Source organism: Clytia hemisphaerica, unplaced genomic scaffold (assembly GCF_902728285.1).
Source record: "Clytia hemisphaerica strain Z4C2 unplaced genomic scaffold, Clytia hemisphaerica genome assembly, whole genome shotgun sequence".
Lineage (NCBI taxonomy): Eukaryota > Metazoa > Cnidaria > Hydrozoa > Leptothecata > Clytiidae > Clytia > Clytia hemisphaerica.
The window spans coordinates 117,497-140,943 of record NW_027104387.1 but is presented as its reverse complement, the minus strand read 5'-3'; the positions used below and the strand labels follow the sequence as shown (position 1 = coordinate 140,943).

General features: G+C 37.2%; 1 long non-coding RNA gene across 1 annotated transcript; it reads left to right on the top strand.

Moving 5' to 3' along the window:
• Nucleotides 1-14,341: 14,341 nt before the first annotated feature.
• LOC136819500 (uncharacterized) lies at nt 14,342-18,800 on the top strand. Its single transcript, XR_010848447.1, has 2 exons — nt 14,342-14,381; nt 18,378-18,800. It is a non-coding gene; the product is annotated as an uncharacterized lncRNA (long non-coding RNA).
• The last annotated feature ends 4,647 nt before the right edge of the window (nt 18,801-23,447 follow it).

The window sequence follows — 23,447 nt, the reverse complement described above, 5'->3', positions numbered from 1 at the left end:
TTTTTACATTTTGAGACTCTGACCGTGGTATTTTTTATGTAAAAGGTTTGTAAATGTTAGTTATGTAAACAAAACAACAACATGTATTGAAAGACAACGCGCGTTTATTTGGGTGATGTAAAAGGTATTGATCAATTTTAAACAAGAACCTTTTGCCGAATATTTCAAGTATCCGATAGAAATGTTAAGAAAGTTTTATCTTTAAATTTTCCGAAAGTAAATTTTTAAAGTGACGATCAGAGCCTTTCAAACCAAATGAAAAGGGAAAAGAAAAGGGACTTACTGTTTTGATAACACATCCAAAAGACTTTCCATGCGGAAGAGCAAATCATTCTCATCACGTGGTTTGACAAGTTGCACGATGACGATTCGGACAAAATCAATAGTATGACGATAACGATGAATTTGATCAAAGACAAGCATTGTTGGATCGATCACCATACAACATCCCAGCCCGGGGGGGGTACTAGGATTGATGGGTGTCGGGTATGTGCGTGCCAGACCTCTGGACCCTTACCCTTAGAGAGACTGAATTTTGGTGAAAAGGTGACCCTTAGAGAGACTCAGTGTAGAAAAACCCAACCCTTAGAGAGACTTTTTCACAAAAAAATTCTATAATGGGCCAAAGAAATTCGATTTTTAAAAGAATTTCTCCAATTTTCGAAAAATTTCTCTAATTTTTGAAAAATTTTCTCATTTTTTTTAAAAATGTTCTCACTTTTTTGACTTTTCACTTTTCTTTGACCCGAGTTTGGGAAAAAACCGACCCTTAGAGAGACTGATTTTGACTTTTGTTGTTTTGGTAACCCTTAGAGAGACTTTGGGAGGGTGAAAAACCCTACCCTTAAGGCACGCACATACCCAGCACCCATTTTTGCCTAAGTACCCCCCCCCCGGGCATCCCAGCATTCAATCGTAGCACTTTCAATCTGATTTTACTTTTTTTTTGTAAAAAAACACTTTGTTCTGCTTTTCAAAAATTGAATTTTCCAAAAAGACAATTTGTACCTTTGAAATCTAAATTTCTTTGATAACGTTTACGGCGTTTAAAGCGGTCAAGAAATATGAAAATATGATACTTATGGTATTACAATGTTTAAGGTTTTTTGCAAAACTGGCTGAAAAAAATTGAGAAGACTAAAACAATGTCTCGATAGCGATTTTTGAAAAGGATTTTGGAGTTAGCGATGTTTACGAAGAAAATTTAGCACTTATTTGATTGGGATGGACAAGCTTCTCGTTAGCTTTCTATTAGCAGAGTAAAATATGACAAGCATTTATCTATGATAATCTTATAAGCCCTTTCTCCGGTAGTATCAAATTTCCGACAAATTAAAAGTCATATTTCATTTTAAAGATGATTGGAGAAATCATTGGAGTTTTGAAATTCACTGTTTGAGAGGTATAAAGGTTGATTTAAAAAACAAGAAAGTATATACGCCGGAGAAAGGGATACCAAGTTCTCGTGGAGCATTCCATGGTTAGTTGGTTATGGTATTGTAACCTTCAGGTGGGATTAGATGTAGAAATCATTCAATTAAGAATGGGAAAATAATCATATTTTAAAAAGTAGATTCTCGAATGGTTACGATCTAGTCATTCTTGCTATTTTTCATGCTTCTCAGTCTAAAACAGCCTCAAAGAAATTTTTGAACAATTTTTTCACTATCCAAAAATATTAAAGTACTTGTTGACAACTTTTATATCATACTGATGCTTTTATCAAAAGTGGTATTCAAAAAAAATACATTTTCCTTTGCTTGAAGTTGGAAATCGCCCATGGAATGCTCCTCGTGGATTTCGAACATGCAAAATGACATTCATGGCATGCGTAATACCGAGAAGTACACTTGAGAAATATGAGCGAACATGTTATTTAACTTCAGTAGTGTTTTGGAAGTGATTAGAGTTTTGGAAGTAATTTTAGGGATTTCAAAAATTAGAATCTGGATAGAAAAAGAAATAAATGAAAATACCTGTTTGATTGTCATGAGGATGATTGATATAAAACCATGCATCAATTCTCCAGTATGTTCGTCTTGGAGAAGAAGGTTCCAGGTAAAAATCACGCAGTAACGCATCTTGAAATTAAGCACCAATAAAAACAAATTTTTAGATTCACGCACATAATTTTTTATGATGCAAATAGAAACACTGCAAAAAAAAAAATTAAAAATTTTGATGAGACAAATTTACGCATGCACGCAATCCAAAATTCATTTCGATTTTTAAACATTTACGCAAAAGAATCGCAGTTTGATAATGTCCTTATCAAAACTGAACAAGAAGCCAAATATGAGAGCGAGTGAACTGAAGAGATTGAAAGTCAGAATCCCATTGGATCGTTCGTAGAGGGGAGTAAATCTTTCGAATATATGCTCAATATAGACCTATAATCAAGATAATTTTAGAAAGTCGCAACTGGTTCAATCCTTTGTTTCCTAAATAATGATATCAAGATTGGAATGTTTTTCATGGAAATTTCGATTTTAAAGATTTTTTGACATAAAAAATTCGTCATGATAAAATATGGTAACTATCTCTTATCCCGTGGAACTATGAAAGGAGCTATACCAAAAACTTAGTTGAATTTAACTTTCAAAAGTAGCTGTTGGGGTATTAAATCATTTAAATATTTCTCTTAAGCTTGACCAGTCCTTTAAAATCACGAGTTCGGTGCAGATTTAATGGAATTTGTGTAAAGAATGGTTGGTATTGTTGGCAAATATTGGTCAAAATAGAGATAAAAATGAAAAAAGTGCTTTCTTTAACCAAAGAAAGAAATATTTTAGGATTACGAGATTGTAAGAATGTGGAAAATAAAATCAGAATTGATTGGCACGACTTTGTGCATAACTAAATAAGAGTACTTCTTTAACCATGACTGATAGCATACCACAGAAATCTACAGAAATGGAGTTGGAACGAACTCTTTGGAAACTACCATGTTCAAGAATTAGTTAATACACTGTTGACAAAAAGATTGCAACAGAAAAATCAGACTGTGAGTCCTTTCTCTAACCACAGAAATCCACAGAAATTGAGTTGGAACGAACTCTTTGAAAACTACCATGTTCGAGAATTAGTTAAATGCAACTGTTGACAAAAAGATTGTAACAGAAACATCAGACTGTGAGTCTTTTCTCTAACCACAGAAATCCACAGAAATGGAGTTGGAACGAACTCTTTGGAAACTACCATGTTCGAGAATTAGTTAATACACTGTTAACAAAAAGATTGTAACAGAAAAATCAGACTGTGAGTCTTTTCTCTAACCACAGAAATCCACAGAAATGGAGTTGGAACGAACTCTTTGGAAACTACTATGTTCAAGAATTAGTTAATACACTGTTGAAAAAAAGATTGCAACAGAAAAATCAGACTGTGAGTCTTTTCTTTAACTACAGAAATCCACAGAAATAGAGTTAGAACGAACTGTTTGAAGATCATCAAGTCGAAAAAGTAAATAATATTCAAGAAACAATTCTTTTGTTTATCTTTGAAGAAGATTTTTGGTTAGACTGGTGTTATGGGAAACAAAGGTTCATTGTATTTCCATAAGAAGTCTAATACGAAGGGGGTGGGTTCAAAAGTGACGTACCCTTAATGATTTGTTGGTGATATGTTTTGGAGCAATCATGGTTTCATTGATTTAGACGTCAAATAAAAGGTCAATATCGAGGCATGGTTCGCAAAAACTGCAAAAACCCCAAAAATATGAAAATCGATCCTTTGAGGTGTGCTCTTTTTTGAACAACTTGGAAAACAAAATGGAAAGGGTTTTTTGGAGTACTTTTACGTGGGACGGCTAATTTAATATACAAGTGTAAACACTACTAACCGTTCCGGCGTCGTCCGAGACGACTCTTTTGCAACTTTTTTGCAACAGCTTTATTTTTGCTGTCAAACTCTAAATAATTTGAAAAACTTTGGTGTCAAGAAAGAGGAGTGAAATTAAAAACCTGATGATTTTAGGGCAATGGCAACAAATACCATGCGAATAAAATGGAATAATGTGAATGTTTTTATCAAATTCAAGAATAACAAAGACAATTTTAAGTTGCGCTCTTTTAGCCTTAGTGAAAACTTAAACCAGGCTCTATCAACAAAAACATTGCGAAAACAAAAGTAACACACGGACAGATAGACAGACAAACAGACAAACAAACAAACAAACAAACAAAGTGACATGCAGACTACGGCTATTAATATATAGATATAGTGTCTTGTGAGCGTAGTGAGAGCATTGAGAGGGTCTAGTGAGGGAAATGTGGGAGTTGTGGGTGTCTTAAATAAATCGAGGTGGTTGAGAGGGATAAGTGCAGTAGAAAAGAAGAGGTTCGTGTTTAGTAGTGTAGTTTACTTAGTGTGTATCACATACTAACTTTGGCTGTCCCTCGTAATATTTCATGAAGTGATTTTGAAAAAAAATGCAAACTTTGAGGTTACCCCCAATCAGGGTCATTTTATTACAAAGGTAGCGTCATTTTTTCGCATATCTTGATTACTCTTCTGTCTGTCGAAGAGGGCAGTACCGGGAAGTGAAGTTTGATTTCTCGTTTACATCAAAAGAAAACTTCAAAGAGGTGCTTTAGTAGCTATTGAATATTGAAGGTACTGCAAGATAACAAAATTTGGCCTTGTCCCAAAAATCATGTCCCTTTTCCGGAGGATGCTTTGTAAAATATAACCCTAGATACACCAGCAAATGACCTAGCCTTAATGTTTATCGAAATTTTCTGAAAGTCTTTATCATAAATTCGACTTGCTTTTTGTTCAAATCAAAACACAAATAATCACACGCACCAATCATGGATGTGGCCAAGTTTATCAAAAGCTGTTTTTTTATTCAATTCTGATAGCACCGACATCCTATAAATACTTATAAAAAGGGGTGTTCTTATCTCCAAACAAAAATTAACACGTGAGTCACTACACTTTAGATTTTGACATAAAAGTTTAGGGACAAGATTTTAATTATCAACCAAAAAACCGAAACATGAATTGCTTCACCAGGTATGGACACACTTAAGTTTAGGGACTGATTGACTGATTTTGATCAATTTATAATTTCATATACTCTTAAACTTTTTATTTTCTTTTAATTGGGCTCTTCCAGAAAAAATGGGGGGTGTGGGATATAACAATTTTTAGTGATTTACCCCCCGGACAGGGTGACTTTTGGCCCCCCGGACAATAGGTTTTACCCCCCGGACCAGCATCTGCTGACCCCCCGGACACACCAAATTACCCCCGGATAGAGCAAATTTACACTCCGGACAAGGCAAATGATTTTTTGCTACCCCGTGGACAATATATCCTCCACCCCCCATGTAAAACTTTTTTCTGGAAGAGCCCATTTCAGGTACCTTGCTCATGAAGAACAGTCAATTTTTCAATGAAACGCACACACTCAAAAACGAAAGACAGTCAAACATCACATTTAAACCATCAAGACTAACGATGTGAAGACATATGATCACTTGAAAGGTTAAGAGATTGCTCTTTTGACATCATTTACCATAAAGCTTGATTCGAATACGAAAAGAAACTAAAAGAAAATCTTGTAAAAGGACTTTTTTCAAGCAACAATCAATTCAAATCAGCGAACAACCTCAGCATTAAAAAAAGACTATTTATGAAAAAGTAATTGAAAGACTAACAAAGGGATGATATGTGAAGTGTCTCTGTGTATTCGAATCATTTCCAATAAAGTTGCAAGCAATCAACAAAACAATAAGCCACATACCAGTTACTTTCAGCAAAAACAAACCACCAACCGGGCCATCGGTGAGGTCGTTCTTCTTGCAGTTGACTACATGTAACCATGTAGGAGTTTATGACAGCAGGTCTTTAAGTTATTTGTCTTGAGTCTCGTGTCTCCAGATTGTCTTGTGTAAGTATTGTACATCGAAGTATTATAAACTTGGTTTTATCAGGAACATTATTGATGTTGTGACTTCAGATTTGTTATTTCCCAGCAATGTTGTAATGTATGGTAAGTATTGACATTAAAGTGTTAATTGTTGGCTACGTTAGCCATAAAGCTAATGCGATTATGTTGGATTTAGTAGGAAGATATGTAAGAACATTTGAAAATCATTTCTATATTATGAACGAGTTACTCAGTTATGGTAAAGTTCTGGTGTATTCGAGAATGACTTTGTTCAATTCAAGCGATGGATATTCAACAAACGTTTTGAAGATCAAAAGACAAGAGCAGGGATTCGGATTAGTAAGATTTTGATGAAGAACGCCACACCTTTTCCTTCTCCAACCAACCACATTGTGTATCAAGCACCGACAAAGTAAAAACCAATCAATGACCAATCAAAACATAATAACAAGCCAATCAAAACAAAGTTTATATTTGTTGATTAGTGCTCACTTCACCTACCCTGAACACTGGCTAATAGCAAAAATTATTTACTTTTTCTTTTTTTTTGTATTTTTTTGCAATTTTTATTTTTTTGCATTTTTCATTTTTTACTTTTTATTTTAAATGTTTGATTTATTTTTGTTTATTTTTTGTTTTTTTTTAGCTATTTTTGTTGTATTTTGACTTCATTCGATAAATTTTACAAATCTAATTTTTCGTTGCTCAAACTATCAAAAGCTTGCTTCATAAAATAATAGCTTAACTTTAAACTATTTCTAACGCTCCGGACTAGTTCTTCCACTCACATACAAGCCTCCTTTTAAACTACAAAGGTTACAAAGTCTTTACCTGACGGAGAGCGATAAATAGTAAAAGAACTAATCCGAAGCTTACAAATATTTACAAAATATTTTCTCTTTTATTTTCTCTCTTTTGTTTTCTTCTTTTGCTTTTGTTTTTTGTCTTTTTTCTTTTTTTTTCTTTTTTTTTTCTTTCTTTTTTTCTTTTTTTTCTTTTGTTATTTTTTTCATTATTCATATTTTTTTCTTGAAAAGAATATATACAAAATCTTATTTTTCATTGTCATAAAATAATTTTTTTGCTGAGGTCAGTCGTGCTGTTGAATATTGGTTGCCGAAAGTAATTAAAGCCAAAAAGATTCTAATTTTGATTTCCACCAAACTAATGAAACCTTTTTCAAATAACTTATCGACATATTCGGAACTTGAATTCAGATCGCTACTCTGGTTGATTTGAATCCGACCCTCTTAATCTTCATCAAAAACCTTAACAAGGCAATCCATTGAAAAATTGACCTTTCCTGAAATGAGCAATATTCAAACAACACCTTATATATCTTGTTTGCTTTAGCCGCTGAGTCCTAGTGAACGTATCTACGTGCTTTTCTTTGTTTGGTTTCCAGGCTTGTTTTTTATTCATTTGTGTGTCTACACTATTTCTTTCTGCCCTGCTACTATACTATCATACACTCCTTTTCACAGACCTGGTAGGACGCGCTTCCGCTGAAAAGAAAATTGGCCAAAATATTGTGGAAGTGTGGACAATTTTGTCCCTGCTAAAAATAATCAAACGAACAAATCCTCACTGAAAAATATTATGCTATTTTTTCTGTCTCCACTGAATATTTCGACTCTCGAAAACAATGAGAAGTTACAACAGATAAGAGAAGATCCCCAGTTGCAGTGCGTTTTTTTTAACCTCAATGGCTGAAAAAATCCTAGCGGGTCTGTGGGTAGGCGGTGTTACTAAACCATTCGGTCTATTAAGTCCCGGGTACTTAGGCAGATGGAGGGTACCTTTTTTGGATTTTTTAAGTCCCGCTAAGGGTCGGCAAAATCAGATAATCAAATTTCAGTCCCACTAAAGGTCGGAGAAATTTCAAAATTTCAACTTTTCAAAAATCGAAATTTGGTCAAAATTCACAAAATTTTCCGTTGTTTTCTCCTTTTTAGTCCCGGTAGGAATCCAAGGGAAATAAGGACGATGGGACGTGAATGTACGTTATTTTACAAAAGCGTCTAGCTGAAGTGATAGCAGACAAAAGACATGAAACTTTCTCAAAAGTTACTAATAGCATTAGAACTCATATGCTTCTCGCTCGTTACAGTAAATCTACAGCGAGATGCATCCGTGGATCGAGAGGTAGAGTACGACCCCCTCAAGATGGAAGTTAAATTATTTTTTTTTCTTTTTACATGACCATAATCCATAATTCTAGAAAATTACTTAAATCCAAAAGATCCATGCCGGGACAGGCTCCGGTATAAAGTATATTTCTATTTTTTATATTATATTTTATATTTGACTTTTTAACTTGAAATCTTGCTGAAATGACTCACTTTTAATACTATTTTTGCTTGGCCATGAAACCAAGAAAATTACGATTTCCAACTCAAACTGGGCATTACAGGAGGGCTTCGCTCTCCTACATAGCCCATGTTTGATATATACGACATTGGCACTTAAAGGGTTAAATAAGGTGAAAAAGAAATTTGAAAATATGATTTTTGGTCTTTTTCAGCCTTTTTGAGTGATTTTAGGCCAAAAATGAATATTTTAGAAAAAAATAATATTTGCAATTTTTCTTTAATGCCAACTTAATTTATCTAATACGTTCATATACAAATATGAATCAAGAAGGAACACACCAATCACTACAATCACTACTCACATAAGACCCGTCTAATTGAGAAAAACCCTCAAAAATCACTCTTCCAACCCCAGGAGGGGGAGGTACTAGGGCAAGATGGGTTACGGGGATGCTCCGCTGGTCAGGGTTCCTTTTTTAACCTCCATGAGTCCCAGGTAGAGTCGCAAAAACACCAAAATAGAAAAATCAGTCCCTCGTAGGGTGCCTATTTTTGGAAAATTTGGGGAAAAAGTAGAAAATTTGAGAAAATTTTGGAATTTTAGTCCCATTCAGGGTCACTTTTTTCGCAAATTTCGAGTCCCACGTAGGGTCCATTTTTCGAACCTCAGCGGAGCACCCCCGTCAGTCGATAAGCGTAGTACCCCCCCGGGCTTCCAACTTCATAAAAAGAGTGGTCCAGGATTGCGTTTTCTAAGAAAAAGGTGACGAGTAAATGTATTGCTAATTAAAATGATCAAATCTCGAGGAGGATGGATGGAAGAAGACTCCTATATTGAGTTTCCGGTAGCTTAGAGGCGGGTTTGGACGCTCTTAAAAGCACAGTGTTTTCAGCTAAATTAAAAGAATGATTGAAATTCACAGAAGACTAATAATGTGATCAAAAGAATGTCAGTCAAAGTTTTTGGTGCAGCTTTTTAGCGAGCGGGCTGTGGACATGTTGGTCGAGGACATGACCATAAGTCAGCTTCACTAATTTGACTGAAAAGGAACGCAGTAACTTTTTTTCAAGTTGTTTTACCGGGCGTTTCAAAGCATCAAATTGTTTATGTTTTATTCGTTGTTTTGATAATTTCAGAGCGACGAAACATTTATGAAATATAAAAATCAAAAAGTGGTGAAAAATTTTCCTCAACATCTTTTGGGTTTATTCCATTAGAGTAACACATTGATTTTTTAGCATACCATCCTTCTAACAACCCTTTCCAGAGGCCAACTCTCGAGCGCGAAAGAAAAGGGAGAAAGTGACCCTAAAAGGGAATGAAATCCCCAAAAACTCTTCAAAGAGTCAATCTACTATTTTCAGTTGAGGGTGATGCAGGATGGAAAGAAGTTTTACGCGTGGATCCCAGGAAGGGCTACGGTTGGAGAACGTCAGTTAAATGAATATCAACAACCCAAATTTAGCGAAAAAGTGAATATTTCAGAACTACAAGCAACAACGTTTTTCGTCATTACATATGTAATGACGAAAAAGAAAATCACAATAGGCCATTAGAATCTCCACAAACCTTTTCAAGGGAAAACTGTTATGTCATCGTAAAATGGAACATGTGTAAGAAAGAAACAGACACAGAAATTGAAAGATGGAAAGACAGCGAAAGATAGCGAAGGAGAGACAGAATAGAATAACTCAGATGTACTAGAGAGATAGCGAGGCTCCGAGTTGCAAGGGGCTTAGAGGTACAGAGAACATCAGTAAGATTCGGACACTTAGGGAGATAAGGAGACTCCAAGAAACAGACGAGCTCAGAGGGACAGAGAAATGAAAAAATAGATAAACTGATTCGGAGATAGCTGGTAATTGACGGAGCCTAGAAGAACAAAGGTGCATATGGAAGCTCTGAGGGCTAAATAGACTTACAGGCACTGGGAGACTCAGGGAGACAGAGAGATGGGGCTGGCTGGCTCAGGGGACAGATTAGCCTGGGAATCCATGCTATGATTTCTTCTTTGAAAAACTGATGGCGAAATGTATAGCATGGTATGGGCTGAGAGTTTGAATTTCTCAGATCCTAATAACGGTTGAAAACATAGCCAATCAAATTTTGTTATTCTTTACTGGTCACACTTTCTTAGAGAAAGCGCAACTTTCGAAATTTGGTTTTTATTTTAGTAAGTGAGGACAGCGCTAAATTCGAATTTCCCACTGTAAAAAATGTGAGTCCAATATTGGACTCACAGCTCGAACCCGTCTTGTGTACATCAAATTATAAAAAAACACATGACGGTTCTCCTGTCTAGGGACAGATAGGATCAGAGTAACAGAGAGGCTCAGGGATAAAGGGAGGCTCAGAAGGCCATATGAATCAGAGGGACGGGAAAGTTCAAAGACACAAAAGTAGATCAGAAGGACATAGAGGCTCAGAGGGATGGAGAGGCTTGGAGGTAGTGGGAGACTCAAAGATACAGATAGACTCAGAGGAACAGAGGCCCGGCATACAGGAGGCTCAGAGTGACATAGAAACTCTGGAACAGGAAGAATCAAAGTGACTGGGAGACTCAAAAGACTAGGACGCTCAGAGAGACAAAAATGTTTAGGGACAAAGAAGCTCAGAGGTACAGTGAGGCTCATAGGGTGCAGAGAAAATCAAGGACAGGGCTCAAAAACGGAAAAATTACCATAATTTTTAAATCACATTTGTCGACAGAATCGAACAAAGAAATGACTGAAAATGAAGATATCTATGATGTAAATTCTAGTCTGGGATGTAAACTTATTGTTTTTTTACTCATTATCGCATAAAAACGCAAAAACTAATCATAACGTCGTAATTGATGACGTCGTAATTGATGACGTCATAAAAAAAAATATCTCAAGAATATTACATCCAATCCCCTTCAAACTTGGACCATAAATCAGAATAGTCAATCTTTTGTAAAAAAGGGTTTTTCAGAATTTTAAGTAGCCACCGAAAAAACAAAAGGCTTTTGCTGACGTCATCAATCTTCGATTTTTGCGAGACACATCTTTGGTTATAGTTTAAAGAGAGTCGGACGAACCATTCTAGAAAAATTCATGTTTTAGTTTTTATGATGTCATCTCTATTATGAGGTCCTAATCAGGCTTTGCAGTCTTTCGCGAAAAAAACAACAAAAGTACAATAACGTTTCACCCCAGATTAGAAACCATATAATAGTACCCTTTATTTCCAGCGATTTGTTTGGTGATTTTCTATCGACTAATGCAATCTAAAAGTTATTGTAATTATATGACATGCAATAACTCACCCGATGGAAGCCTCAGAGGGTAAAAAAAGTCAGAGGAATAGAGAAACTCGCAGGGACCGGGGCACTCCGAGATACAGGGAGGCTGGAAAGGCAGAAAATATGTAAGAGGAACTAGGATGAGACTCATGGGAAAGAAAGACCCATAGAGACTGGGAGCCTCAAGCAAACATTGAGGCTATTAGGGAAAGAGAGGCTCAGGGATACACGGAGGCTCAGAAGGCTAGAGAGAAAAAGAGAAACTTGGGAACTTTTGAATACAGGGAAAATCTGAGAGACAGAGGAGGATATAGGGACAAAGAAAGTCAGAGGGACAGAGAAACTCAGGTACATGGGATGGGTGGTCAAAGGTACTGGGAGACTCAGAGAGAATAGGAGGCTCAGAGCCACGCAAGGTGAGAGGGACAGAGAGTCTCCGGGATACAGAAAGGCTCGAGATACAGGGAAGCTCAGAGGGATTCAGATAATTGGGGGATGCCGGGATACCAGTGAGGTTCTGAGGGACAAAGAGGCTCCGGGATACAACGAACGCAGAGGGACAAACAGCCTCAGGGATGCAGGAACACTTATAGAGGTATAAATACTCGGGAATCTCAGAGGGACAAAGACTCAGAAGGGCTGGGAATCTCAAGGATACAGGTAGGCTTGGAGGGACAAGACACTCAGAGGAACAAAAGGCTCGATTATATTGAGATAAACAATGGAATGGAGAGGCTGAAAGATTCAGGGAGGCTCATACAGGGAGAGAAAGTCTCAGGGAGCTAGGAGATTCTGGAAGACAATGAGAACCAGAAGGACAAAGAGGGGCTAAGAGGTCCAGGGATGAAAGCAGGTTGAAAAAGGATACATGAGAAGTTTAGATAGGTACTTGGTGAATAATGAAAAAAGAAAGACTATGGTAGACGTGGGAGTCTAGGAAGCTCAAAAGGCAAAGAGAATCAGAAAGACGGCGAAGTTCGGAGGGAAAAAGTAGCTCAGAGCTACAAAGAGGAACAAAGAGGCTCAGGGAGAGAAGGAGGCTCGAATGGATAAAGAGACTCAAAGGAAATGGCTGAATTTTAGAGAGATGAAAGCTCGAGAAGCAAGAGGCTCAGAAACGGGGAAAGTCAGAGGGACAGAGAAGGTCAGAGGGACGGGGAAAGTCAGAGGGACAGAGATGGTTAGAGGTACAGAAAAGGTCAGAGGGACAGAGATGGTCGGAGGGACATAAGGTCAAGGGACATAAGGTCAGAGGGAAATAAGGTCAGAGGGACATAAGGCCAGAGGGACAGAGAATGTCAGAGGGACAGAGATGGTCAGAGGGACAGAGATGGTCAGAGGGACAGAGATGGTCAGAGGGACAGAGAAGGTCAGAGGGACAGAGAATGTCAAAGGGACAGAGAAGGTCAGAAGGACAAAGGAACCTAGGGATACAGGGATGCTCAGAGGGATAGGGTGGCTCGGAGGACTCAGGGGACTTTGGGAAACAGTGAGGCTCAGAGGACAAAATTTCCCATGAAAAGGCAAAGAACATCAAGGGAGACTCAGTGGGATAGAGAGACCCAAAAGAACTGGGGAACTCTGGGAGGCTCAGAGGCTCAGATGGACAAAGAGTCTCAGGAATACAGGGAGTCTCAAAGGAGCAGATACTTGAAAACTTGGGAGGGAGACACGGAGAGGCTCATAGCGGTGCACATAAACTCTGAGGGATAGCAAAGCTCAGAGGAAGGAAGAGGCTTATAGATACAAAGAGGTGCAGAGAGATAGAGAGACCCAGAGGGACTGGGGACTCTGGGAGACAAGGAAGCTTAGAGGCACAAAGATTCTCAGGGATATAGGGAGTCTCAGAGGGACAGATACTTGAAAGAGCGGGGGTAGGGAGACACGGAGAGGTTCAAAGGGGCGCATAAACGGATGGATAGCGAAGCTCAGAGGAAGGGAGAGGCTCAGAGATACAAGGAGGCTCAGAGAGACAGGGACTGGGGGACTCTGGGATACAGGCTACTCAGAGACAGAAGATCAGAGACTTGGAGGCTCAGGGGGGGGGCAGACTCAGACAGACAGGGAGGTTCAGAGAAACAGGGAGTCTCAGAGAGTCAGGGAATTTTATATGAGCGGATATAAACTACTCAGGGATATAAAAGCTCAGAGGGACCGAGAGGCTCAGAGATACAAGAATGCTCAGTGTGATAGAAAGATCTCCAGGAACTGAGAGCTCTGCGAGCCAGGGAAGCTCAAAGAGACCGAGAAACCCAAAGGGATTGGGAGATTGAAAGTGATAGAGACCTCTGGGATACAGACTCAGGAGACAAAGTGGTTCAGAGGGAAGGATAGGCATTAGGGGATGATATTGGGAGGTTCAGGAAGACAGAGAGACAGGGATACTCAGAGAGACAGGGAGATAAAAAGAGAAAGAAAATAGAATTAGGGAGATCACAAGAGTTTTCGTATCCATTTTTCCAGATTGCGGTACCGCGATCTACCAGAGCTCTTTTTAGGAAATCCATATTTCATATTATAATCAAATTTAAAAGCTTTTGAGTGAGGAAAACAAAACCCCAAATAAATTCGTTTAACGGGATTAACGACTGTAATCGAGAGTAACTCACGATCATTAATGTGAGAAAGAGGGATAAATGTCAACATGTAAGCCGAGGACTGGGTTAAGAGGAACAAATGAATCAATATATCAAAAAACAATGAACATTCCTGGTGTAATGTCTGTAATACAATTCAAATTATTCATAAACCACCAGAGTTTCGTTCCAACTCCATTACTTTTATTTCAACTGGCAAACAAAAAGTCCCTCTTCTGGTAAATAGATTCATGAAATACATTTTAAATTCATTTACATCAATAAAACGAGGAAATATCTGACGGAGACCTGATTGGCTATGAAAGATGAGGTAATAATGAGTCCTAGGGTCTTTTAACACGTTTTGCTTTTTCCAAACTTTAACCCAGAAAGAGTCATTGCGTTTATAAAAGCTTAAATAGAGGTTCTTTTCTTAATGAGCCTCGTTAATGATGTGATATATTCATATCATGCGAGCTCATTTTAAATTTTTCGGATTGATTGGCTTGCGCTCGACATATGCTTAGGCGATCATAGCAGTTTTTCAAGACTTCAAATGTTTTATAAACAGCAAGGTTTTGAATTGATGCTATTGATAAGTGCTCGGCGAAATATGCTGAGTCAAAAAGTGTAACTAACCCTATCTCGAGTTGTTAACAAAAACTGATCATGACGTCATCAAATACGGGGGAGATGATGACGTCATAATAGAAAGAAAGAAAGACTGGGAGCTAATGTGCAACTAAATGACAAGAAAGACTTTTTTGAGAATCCTGACATTCTCAGCAACAAGGTATTTTTTGAACTTTCAATCTGATTCTTTCTAAGAATTAAAGATTATATGCTTGCTAAATATTCTTTCCAAACTACTTTCTTTTTCTAGTCTGATTTGCTGAGCATATGCTTCTTGTAAGAAAAAATTTTTTCGTTAGAATATATGAGCAAAAAGTAAACTTGTTTCTACTGCCAGAACTAAGTTTCTCAAACTTTACTTTGAATATAACGTCATCAAAACCCCCGTTCTTGATGACGCCATACTTTCCCCTTTATGTTAATAACTCGAGATAGGTGGTTAAGGTCGGCTCAGTGCGCGTTATTATTGATTGTTTCTTCCAAGGAAGACGTGGGCTTTTTGCCTAAAGAAGCATTGAAAGTACTAATTCTCGTTGGTATATTTACAAATTCATTCAAAATTGAAGTGTTTGATGCGTGATTACTTACGAGAGTTTTTTTCACTGAGAAAAGCTAATTCGAACTAAGAAAAATTCGTGGATCTAATGAAAGAGAGTTTCTGGAAAAATCTAGATAATTGTGATAGAAAAATGGCAAAACGTGTTCAAGGCATACCTTATACAATTCTTCGCTTGTTCAAATCCAAAGTCAAATCCACAAACATCCAAAAATTCGTCTACCGAATATACCAAAAAGGTTAATAAAGTTAAAAAAATTATGATAAAGAAGATCACACAAATTCATGTCATAGTAGCGTAGAGGATGTGTAGGCCAACCACATTTTCTTTTTCTGATTCATGCAGTTTATTTCATTATATAATTAATCATTCATGTGCATTTTATTAGATCTTAGTAAGTTTCGATAGTGTACATGATTAAGTACTTTATCATCGTTTGTCGGGGGGGAAGGGGGAGCGGAGAAGCCTGCATGAAGACGGGAATATTTCACCCTTGATGATGAAACAATGGGTTTCGTTGTTGCCATGGAAACTCTGGTGCCACTTGAGCGGCAACGAAAATAACATCATCATTTCTGAATGACAATGGATGACTGCTCACCGAAAGCCTTGGGTAGTATTGAGGAGATCGAAAGTAGAAACGAGAGTCGAATGGTGAAGACTGACTCTTAAAGTCTCCGATGCTCGCTTATATTCAAATGTTGATTGAAGACATGATTTCAATTGTATACCTGCTGTGTCTTTAAAGTAACATCAGGCCAATCTAAAAAAGGAACGGGAAGAACCAATACAAAATAACTTGTAAATAATATGCATGACCAGAAAAGGGACCAGAGACCTTTTAAGCGACCTCTAAAAATCGATAAGAATAGGTTAGAGAAAATTCACTTTCTCAAAAGCAATACACTCATTTGGGTATTGAAGAAACTGATATTGATCCTAAGATTGTACCCATACCCCTCCCCTATCTTTTCTGATTCGGATATCCACGAAAACTCGAAATTTCTTAGTGTGAAATAGGGGGTGATTTCTCTCTCTTTTATTTTGTTGTACCAGTCTGCATTCAAATTCGTTATCCCCAAAAGTGCCATGAAGGTTTTCTCGGTAACACGACAAGCTTTTTTAAAGCGATAACGTATCCAAATTGTGAGCAAATCTTTAATGTTTTTCTTCTCCCCTTCCGTCTTGTCTTTCATTTGTTGGAATGCAGTTTCATCTTCATTTTCTTCCATATTAACAGTTATATGGATTATTGAAGTGGATTCGTCCATGTATTTGCTGCATATTTGATGGTTCAGAACTTCATTAGCAGGATGGCTGTCGGTGTTGATAAAAAATGAACCATTATTTCTTGCATTTGAGTATCTCTGCCTAAAATCCGTCGTCCTTACAGCATCTTCCCAGTCTTTGAACGGTTAGAGGTCGGCAAATGAGCTTCCTGGACAGGATACGTCGAATGTTTATATGCATTCTTCCATTTATTGGAAATTTCCAGTGTTTGACAACATAGTTTCCATTTTAATTAAACAATAGACGATAGGTGTGAAATTCTTGTGGAGTAGATACTTCTCGTGACACCAGTTCTTTTCTGTTGAACGCTCTTCATCGTTATTCGTCTTAGTACCAACTTTCATGCTGATCTAAAAACAAGGCACCAGGACAGCTTCTTTTTGCATCGCGTTCCATCTTTTTAGTAACCCATTGGGTAGCTTCAGATTAAGATCATTACCATTAAAATCAATACCAAGAGACTGGGGTGAGATCCTGAGTAGTGCTTCATTATTAAAATGAAATGCATTGCTTTTGAAAAAGTAAATCTTCTAAAAACATTTCTTTCATTCAGGACAAGGAGGTGAGATGAAAATACTAACCCCTAAATTTATTTGGTTATAGAAGAGTCTTTTTTTTTCGGGAGGGAGTAGGCGTGGAAGTTGAAAAAAATAAGAGTAAAAACGGTTCAGTTTAAAAAGAAATATTACGAGAAGGAAAGATCAAGCGAAGTAAAAAACTTACCAATTTTTAGCGATCCTTCAGTAATCAAAATCTTGAAATCATGTTATCGATCAACATTTGAATCTAAGCGAACACTGGAGGCTTTAGGAATAAATCTTGTCATTTGATTCTCATTTCTGCTTTTGAGTTCCACGATAATGTCCAAACCTTCCAGTGAGCTGTCATTTATCCTCATTCAGACTTTCATGACATCATTCTCGTTTGACGACCAGATGACGCCAGTGTTTCCATGGTAACAAAGAAATTCACTGTTCCGCCACCAAACACAAAGTATTCCCTTCCACGTGTAGTACTTCTCCTTTGGGAATTAAGATTGGTCGGGATTCTTTCAATTAGTTCAGAGCAATGGTTTTATTACAAAATGTGTCATCTTAGAATCTGGTGCACTCTAAGGTCCCGAATAAACGTCTTCTCGGATTGACTTTCGAAAGTTTTTTAGATTTCGGACCCCCATTTTATTCGGACTCCCTTCTATTTGGGATCTCAGAGTAATAAACTTTCAGAGGGAGAGGGTTTTTTTTTTTTTTTTTTTTTTTGACGATTGTTCAGGGGGCTTGAAGAGACTGATAATTTAGGAAATTTAATCAAGATCAAACCCCATATAAAGAATCAAGCGCAAAACAGATTTTCTTAGCCGTTCAAAGAGAAGAGCACAGTTTTGAGACGTTTCATTGCAGTATAACATATAATCGTCTGTAATAGGTATTACTTCAACCATACCAAAGTGGGCCGATCATACAAGCTTATGAAATTATGAAGTAGAGGAAATGAATCGCCCTGCAAAAAATGAGGTACACAGCAGCAACACGAACAAGCATCAAGTCCAGATGAAGACGACCATCTGCTTGCTTTCAACAATAGTTCGTTTGTTCGTTCGTTCACTGTCAAATGGTTTAACATGACTTCGAACGAATATTAGAAAGACAAATGCGACCCTCATCGAAACAATCTATCAGTTTCGAAACATCTACAGCAGAATTTAAATGTGACATGTTTCATGTGAAATCTTTTGATCTAAAACCCTTCATAGTTCCGAGAGAAAGAGAAAGTGAGAATATACCCGACCCGGGGCTTGTTAGCCTGGATAAACAAGCTTTAAACCTTCTTTTGTTTTGATTTTTCAGATTTTCAGCCTGGTCTCTGTAAATCATTTGAAACTTTCAAGCAAACGCTGTAAACTGCTAGAAATATCCAGAGCAAGGCTTTGAAAACACTTGAATAGAACAGGATGGAAACTATCGATATCAAAATAGAAGAACAACTTAAATCCTGGGTAGCCAGGCTAGAGGCATGTTTTCAATCACTTCAGTTGCACTCTGTTTGGCATAATCAAGGATATGATCAGTCAAACCGCGCAGCTCCTCCACAGTGTCAGCAGGCGCGCGACGCAGGAAGACATGGAGGATATGCCACAACCAAAGAACATTCGTCCTGAAGGCCTTCTTGCTCCAATCACCTCTGAAAAAAAAAACAGAACAATTTAGAAGAATTTTTTTCGCATGTTAAAATTTACTAAAACACTTATGAAAAAAATTTATAAATCGAAACTCGAAAGTTTTTATTTGGATCTTTGAGATAGTCATTAGGTTGTTATATCATGGTTATATTCATGTTTAACTTGAGCTTCTCATAGATAGAACTTTTCTTTCTTTCATCTTAGCATCGAGTTATTAGGATTCTAAAAGATTTGTAAGACGCATTACCTTATCAGGGAAAAATATGTCGGAGTTTTATTTAGTCGAGGTTTTTTTTCGTCGGGGAAAATTTCGTCACCTAGAGGCATTTTCGTCACTTTTCCCCGAAAAAAATTTCAAATTCGTCACTTTCATCCGACTAAACTGTCCAAAAGAAATGATTTCCTTCACAAGCTCGAAAAATGGATCTTGTAATTCGACGTTTAAAGCACTAATTTCGGTAAATAAAGGTGTAAAACATTAGATTTGAATTTTGGTTGCGGTATAAAATTTCAAGTAAATGTTTTGGTCGGCTCGGGTAAGTTATGGCATGTCTTAAAATTACCATAATTTTTAGATCGCATTAGCCGACAGAAAACGACCAAACAAATGACTGAACATGAAGGGTACTATGATGTAGTTTCTAACCTGATGTGTAACCTAATTGTTTGTTCGCCGATTTTCGCGAAAAACCGCAAAAACTGATTATGACGTCATAATCGATGACGTCATAAAAACTAAAAATTTAATTTCTCAAGGGTTGTTTATCGAATCGTCTTCAAACTTTCACAAAAGATCTATCTCACTAAAGTCGATCATTTGAAAAAAAATCTTTCCGAAATTCTGATTACGTCAGCAAAAATTAAGATTTTTCCTTTTTGCCTAATTTCTGCTGACGTCATGAAAATTTTGAAAAATTTCTTTTCTCAAATGATCAAGTTCAGTGAGATACATCTTTGGTGAAAGTTTGAAGACAATTGGATAAACCATTCTTAAGAAATTCAATTTTTAGTTTTTATGACGTCATCGATTATGACGTCATAATCAGTTTTTACGGTTTTTCGCGAAAATCAGCGAATAAACAATTAGGTTACACATCAGGTTAGAAACTACATCATAGTACCCTTCATGTTCAGTCATTTGTTTGGTCATTTTCTGTCGGCTAATGCGATCTAAAAATTATGGTAATTTCCAGTTTTTCAGACATGCCATAACTTACCCGAGGGGGATAAAAAAATCGGGTACAAGTTTTGGTCGGGTGATAAAATGTCGGGGAAATATTTCGTCAGGGAAAATTTCGTCACCCCCTCAAGATTTTCGTCACTTTCCCCCGACATTATTTTCCCCGATAAGGTATTTTTGACTTAGCTAGCCTAAATCCGTCAAAAAAAGATTGTATATTTAAAACACTGTTTTATTAAGCTTTTGGTAACAAGTAAAGGGGAAATCTTAGTCAATATTACACCCTTTTCTCACAGACCAACTTGGGCCCCTTCCCACTGGAAAAATTGGCCAAAATAACATCCTTGGTATAAAATCATCCTCCAATTTCTGTCCCCAAATAAACCAATCTTCATTGCAAGATGCTATGCTATTTTCCCATTCCCAATGAATTTTCTGACTCGAAAACATTTAAATTCCGAGACATAAAAAATATGGGAATATCGATCCCCGTCGAGTTTCAGTCCTTTATTTTTACCCCCATTTGCTGAAAAATTCCTGCCGGCTCTGTGAGAAGGGGATGTAATATTGTTATTTTGTTTGGACATCAGGATACAAAAATCTGCTCAAAGTAACGAAAAAGTAAATCTATTTCATGACTGAATCGATATTTTAATTAGGGGAGAAAATCATACTTGAGAATTTTATGCATGGTTCGATACACTTCACCATCCTCATAATCATAATCAAACCAGTTGGGAAACGCTTCGCTCATATTTCTGTAGTGCACCTCTTCAGCACCAGGAATGTCACGAATGACATGACGCATGCCCGAGAAATCCACAATCGAAAACTTAATATCGTGCTTTGTTTCCCAATGAAATAAGCGCTGGTCTTTCTTGGGGACCTGGTAATAAAATGTAATACAAAATAAATGTTAGGTTATATCTCTTATATTTCTTTTAGAGCGTAAAGGCTTTGGTGGTCAAAATATTAAGACAAGAATATTTTAAGGCTTACGGACTTTAAAAGTTTTTTTATTTCCCTCCTTCTTTCCGTCCATTTCTATAAAATCGTCATTTGCCTTAACAACTTGACAATTGCGAATTCCAGCCCTCCAGTAAAGCGCTGTAAGCTCACAGCGTAAGCTCAGGCGGCTCTGGAGGCCTAAAAACCCGTTTTCTGGCAAAACTACTGTTCCCAGCCGGTTCTAACTCCTCTAAATCACTTTAGCACCATGAAAATATGCTAATTAGAGCCTTTGGAAGTAGCTCACTCGCTTATAAGGTCGCGTTTAGTGAATTTCTGAACATGGAAGATATGAAATTTGAAAGAAAATCTGAAGCGCTTGTGGTAAGTATGCATGTGGGTTTCAGTAATAAAAAAATGATTTGCTTCATACCGATTGAAGCATAATTTTGGTTGGGAGCAGACCTCGGATTTCACCATCCACCAGTGATTCGAGGTCTGCCAGACCATCACCAAGCTGACAGATCATCGACTTGATGTGATCTGTGCTGTTTGGACTTCGATCCTCCAAAAGTTTGTCTTTAGCAACTTTGTCGAACCACGTGACCAGATAAATTTGATCGTCCGGATAGAGTTGTGGATGATTGTCACCAAAATGTCCCGGATGTTCTGCTTCATACATAGTTAACTGTCCCATGAAACAATCTTTGAAACCCCTGGGAAACTTTCCATATGCAAGACATTCTCTAAACAAAAAGAAAATAAATTTCATTTAAAGCAAGACAAAGTCAAACACAAATACTGTTATTCTCTGAAAATAGTCGGGTCGAGTATATAATGCTCATTTATAGACTATGAAAACGAGACGAGATTTGTAAAGGTTAATTCAAATATCATGGTGCATACCATGACGTCACTTGATGATTAAATGATAAGAACACGTTTCAAACAGCTTAAAAACTCACTGAAATGCAAAATTATACCTTTTAAGGAGGGGAAATACGCTGCACCCAGGCTGAAAAAAGAGAGAAAATAGGTTTTAGCTTTGAGACAGTTTGAGAGCACGATTAAGTTTGAAGAGATGGAATGTAATATACGTTTTTCTTTGAAGGTCATTTGAAGATAGGAACAATGTAAAAATAGGTGCGAAGAATAACCAGAAGAAATTGAAAACACCATACCTTAGAGGTTGCCACTTTATGTGCAGTCCTGCAAAAAGGAGCGTTAGTTTTTCATCAGAATCTTATTTGGAAATGATTGGAAGAGAATCAACTGTGAACGAACCCCACCGTTCGCAAATGATTGGAAGAGAATGAACTGTGAACGAAGCCCACCGTTCGCACAAAGAAAAAACAACTCTTTTAATCCGAATTGAAGAATTTAAACGGATATTCAAATGGAATTGTGAAAATCAGAGAAAGGGAATTTTTTAGTCAAAAGTTAGGAATTTTAGCAATTAATTGCTCCGAATTCCCCTCTAATCTGGTGTGCAATCAATAACTGACAAGAAATAATTGCATCTTCTTACCGATGACAAAGAGCTTCTTCGTATGCATTTTCTACAGTATCTCCAAAACCGTATTCGCTGAACGGTACGATCTTCACCAACATGTCCTCTTCACCATCTTCTTGACCAACAAACAGGAAGGAGCACGATGTTACGCCAACAAAAGTTTTCACCTTCTCAAACACCTCCTCAATTGGAACGAAGTGCTCGGACACTAACGCTTTCAACTTCTCCATGCAAGTAACAGTGGGAGGAACATCCGGTACATCGTCATCATCGGGTTCATCGGCCGGTTCGTTGGACTTTTTTCTTTTGGCAGGACTCGGTACTAGTGAGAAAAAATATCCATTAAATATATGAGCACTGTTGATTTCTAGTTAATTGACAACTTCTAAAACACATTTCTTTCTATTTGTAAAACAGTAGTTTTCGAAAGATGGCATTTACACTTTCTCTATCAGAAGTTAGCTAATAAGAACAGTTCGACGTAGGTTTTAGAAATACTAAGAACATCGTTAGTACAAGTTCAGACTGATTATATTGAAGGGATTAGCAAATTTGAAACTAAGTTATAGAGAAAATTACATTATACGATTCCGCTATGAAAAAAATAGTGTTAGATACACGAAAACTTAGAATGAAAAAATGAGTTTAGTGAAAGCGACTTACGGATATCCATTTCTTTTTCCGACGACGAATCTTCGGACGGAAAGTTGGTGTACAAAGCGTCCTCAGAGACTACACTCGACGAATCCAGTGAGTTGATGGATCTGATGATATCTGAAAAGAATGCATTGAACCAAATTGGAGAATTTGCACAAACGGTCGGATTTGGGGTTGAATAGCCAAATATTCCCAAATTTTATGAGTTTAAAAGAACTATAATTGTAGTGGTACTTTAATTTCTGAGAAGAGCAGATTTGTTGGACTTGAGGGCCAGTTTGCAAAGTTCAAGGTAATTCTGCATATTTAAGTTACAAACTTTTAAGAACACCAACAAGAACATGCTAGGCTCAAAACGGTCAAAAGTAAAGACATCGATGTCAGCCCATAACGTGTTGTAATAAAAATATGAAATCCATCTAGGCGAGATCAATTTGATT